Raw genomic sequence first — 3841 nt, forward strand, 5'->3', positions numbered from 1 at the left:
GACTCTGTGTCTGCTTTTATTCCCCTTGCCTCACACTCATTTGCTGGGAGACACTGTCACACACAAGCATGACCCCGACGAAGACATGCCTAAGGAGACCTTGTAATGTATCCCTTTCCCCTCTTGCCCTGGCTACCAGGAAGCTCACCACTGTTTAAACCCCTGACACTCTGTCTCTCCCTTCTCATTGCCACTTAACACACGCACCCTCACGTATTCAGAGACACTGTTAAAAACAGGCATGACCCCCTAGTAAACATGCCTACCCAGGCACTGTAACGTACCAATTTCCCCTTTTGCCCTGGCTACCAGAAAGTTCAGAGATAATCTTGACAGCTTCCGCAATTCGGGGGGAGGCGGGAGGGTTCCCTCCAGGCAACACTGCTGTTCACCCCTTTTTTATTCCTATTTAATTTTTTTTTCTTTTTTTTTTTTTGCGGTAGGCGGGCCTCTCACTGCTGTGGCCTCTCCCATTGCGGAGCACAGGCTCCGGACACGCAGGCTCAGCAGCCATGGCTCACGGGCCCAGCCGCTCCGCAGCATGTGGGATCCTCCCGGACCGGGGCACGAACCCGTGTCCCCTGCATCGGCAGGTGGACTCCCAACCACTGCGCCACCAGGGAAGCCCTATTCCTATTTAATTTTTACAAGCAGTTTTTTTTTTAACAAGGGCACCCCAGTTTCACATACTTGGCTGCAGACACTTCCAGATGCCCTGTTACTCAGATCCACAGCCACGTTGTCACCACCTGTACACACGCAATCACGTGTACCTCATCCCCTCCTCCTGGTCCAGCCCCCACCTCCCCCCAGTGTGTCTGACCCTGGGGCAACCGTGAGGACGGGGAATATAATAGGATGGGGGAAGGCGGGACTTTCTGAGGTTCCAAGCCCCCTCCCGATGCCCCTTGGGGCCACATATTCCTCTCAGGCCGAGCAGAGCAGGCAGGTCAGAGCCCCCACCCTCAGCGTGTGCCCTGCCCTCATGTGTCCTGGATGTAGTCTCCTCATAGATTCTAGAGCCAGGAGGGCAGGCCTAGATCATGTGTGGATTGGAAGTGTCAGTGGGGTGTCACATAGTCACCCAGCAAACCTCCCCTTCTGCCTCCCCATCCTGCGTGGGGTGACTCACACCGTGATCTGGGACAACCTGCTCGTCTGTACCATCTGTGGTTGTGTCTTCCTCTGGGGCGTGGGATGGTGGGAGTGTGCAAGGGGTGCTGGACATGTGGATCTCAATGGACTCGGCCCTTGACTTTGGGGGTGACCTCAGGCCAAGCCCTGCCCCTCTCTGGGCCTCAGTTTCCCCATCTGTGTATACCCTTTCAGCCCCTCCCGGCCCTGATCTGGGGAACCTCACTCTTCCAGACTCCTTCCCTAGCCCTTCTGTTCATTCGTGCATTCCTCCAAAGAGTATTTATTGAGCACCTACTGTATGCCTGGGACCCAGCAGCGCCTGGGGCGGTCCGGCCCGGCCCTGTCTTCTGTAACAAGCGCTGAAGCCGGAGGATCTCCCGAACGCCCCCTCCCATGGGGCAGAGTGGGGCACAGTTCTGGAAGGAGGCGTGGGGTCTGGGCGCCCCCTGGTGGCAGGACGGGGGGGAGAAGGAATTCAGCGTTTCAGGTGTTACCTGCAGCCCCCAAGGGCTTCAGGTCCCCGATGGCCCCAGATGGTCCCCTCTGCCTCACTGCAGTGTGGGAGTGTGTTCAGTGTCTGGAAATGGGAGCCTCCGGCCTCTTCTTCCCCGGAGCTCTGTGGGGCAACCCTGCCATCTACTCCCCAACTAGCAGGACCGCTTTGCAGGGGTGAGGTTCCTGCCGGGGCAGAGGCCAATGCAGGGCCCACTCTAGCAGACAGGATGGCCTGTGGCCACAGGAGCCACGATTTCCCACATGCCGTTCTCCAAGCGGCAACATTGTTTCCGGTAATGGTCATGTAACAAACAATCAATGGAAGCATTTAAAGAGAGAAGAAAACATTGCAATTTTAAAGATACTCAAAATCAGCAACCCAGTTGAAGGTGGGACTAGCATTTGCACTTACTTGCCCAGCAAAAATTCCACGCTGCTTTGATGCTTTACTTTTAAAGACGAATAAAAACTCCAGGTGCAACAACGGAAACGGAGAGACTCGAGATCTGTATCTCTGTGTCTTTACAATCCCTGGCTCTGGGATTACTGTGTCCCTGTAGGAACACGCAGGGCCCATTTGGTTTAGAGATTGGATTGCTGCCTGAAGACACCGCAGGTGGTTACAGACGGAACCGCTTCTCAGGGGAAGAGCTCACAGCTGAGTCCTCAAGGGTCCAGAACTAGGAATTCTCCAAATGGACTTCCCGCAGGAAGCGATGTTTATTAAAGGATAAAGAATGAAAACAGGCAAGCTTGAAACTTGTGTCTATGTTAATAAAACAATAGTAATCACGACAGTTCTTTCATCAACCCCACAAAATACTGTATTCAACAAACTTGTGGAGTACCAGCTCTGGGGGGTGCGATGCTTTTCTTACTGTTTTGAATCCTCTGCAGACAGCACCCCTCTGTTGTCTGCTCTTCTCTCTCACCGGCCCTGTACCAGTTGGCTCACCCACAGGAGGACATGAGTCCGGTTGAAGGGCTGCTGAAAACCCCTGGACTGTCTCACACCCTGAGGGTTAGTTGAGGGTTACAATGGCTTGACCACCTGGGAAAACAGTTTGGCTATTTCTGCTACAGCTGAACGCACACTCGTGTACAAGTTTGAATAATCATGTCCACGCCCTAACCCCTGGAACCTGTGAACAGAACTTTATTTGGAAAACGAACTTTTGAGGATGTAATTTTTGTTTGTTTGTTTGTTTGGTTTTTGGTTTTTGTTTTTGCGGTATGCGGGCCTCTCACTGCTGTGGCCTCTCCCATTGCGGAGCACAGGCTCCGGACGCGCAGGCTCAGTGGCCATGGCTCACGGGCCCAGCCGCTCTGCGACATGTGGGATCTTCCCGGACCGGGGCACGAACCCGGGTCCCCTGCATCGGCAGGTGGACTCTCAACCACTGCGCCACCAGGGAAGCCCCTGAGGATGTAATTAAGAGTCTCAAGAAGATCATTCTGGAGTATCCAGATGGACGCTAAATCCAGTGACAAGTGACTTGTAAGAGACACACAGAGGAGAGACAGAGAGACGACACCCGTGTGAAGACAGAGGCAGAGATCGGAGGGATGCAGCCACAAGCCCAGGGATGCCTGGGGCTCCCAGAAGCTGGAAGAGGCAGGAAGGACCATCTCCTGGAGCCTCCAGAGGGAGCACAGCCCTGTGACACCTTGATCTTGAACTTCTGGCCTCTGGATGGTGAAAGGAAAAATTCCTGTTGTCCCAAGCTACCCAGTTGGTGGTGACTGGTTACAGCAGCCCCAGGAGACTCAGAGGCTCACCCTACACCCTGCAGTCTCTGACAGGTATACGCCCAAGACAAATGAGAGCTCCGCTCACCAAAGGCTGCTTCTAGAATGTTCCTAGCAGCTTTAGTCCCAATAGCCCCCCACTGGAAACAACTCTAACACCCATCAGCAGTGGACTGAATCATTCTCTGGCCCTCACAGAATGACATGCTCTCTGCCAACGAGAAAGAATGATGCACCAGTCATTCCCGCAGCAGCGTGGTGAGTCTGAGTCAGACAGGAGGGGACAGAAGACCCCGTGGACATAACACAAGTGACCTTCAAGGCCAGAGGCAATGGAGGCAGGATGGGGGTTACTTTGAGGGGGAAGTGACTGGGAGGGGCCGGCCCTGTTGTGAGACTTGCCCCCAAGTCGCGGGTTACACTTTTCTGTACATTTAAATTAAAACCAAAACAAATCTGA

At 54.0% G+C, this 3841-nt stretch overlaps 1 long non-coding RNA gene across 1 annotated transcript; it reads left to right on the forward strand.

Moving 5' to 3' along the window:
- The first annotated feature begins 2919 nt into the window (after window positions 1–2919).
- LOC132518757 (uncharacterized) lies at window positions 2920–3841 on the forward strand. The gene is made up of 2 exons (XR_009539947.1): window positions 2920–3435; window positions 3580–3841. It is a non-coding gene; the product is annotated as an uncharacterized LOC132518757 (long non-coding RNA).

This window comes from Lagenorhynchus albirostris, chromosome 3 (assembly GCF_949774975.1).
Source record: "Lagenorhynchus albirostris chromosome 3, mLagAlb1.1, whole genome shotgun sequence".
NCBI lineage: Eukaryota > Metazoa > Chordata > Mammalia > Artiodactyla > Delphinidae > Lagenorhynchus > Lagenorhynchus albirostris.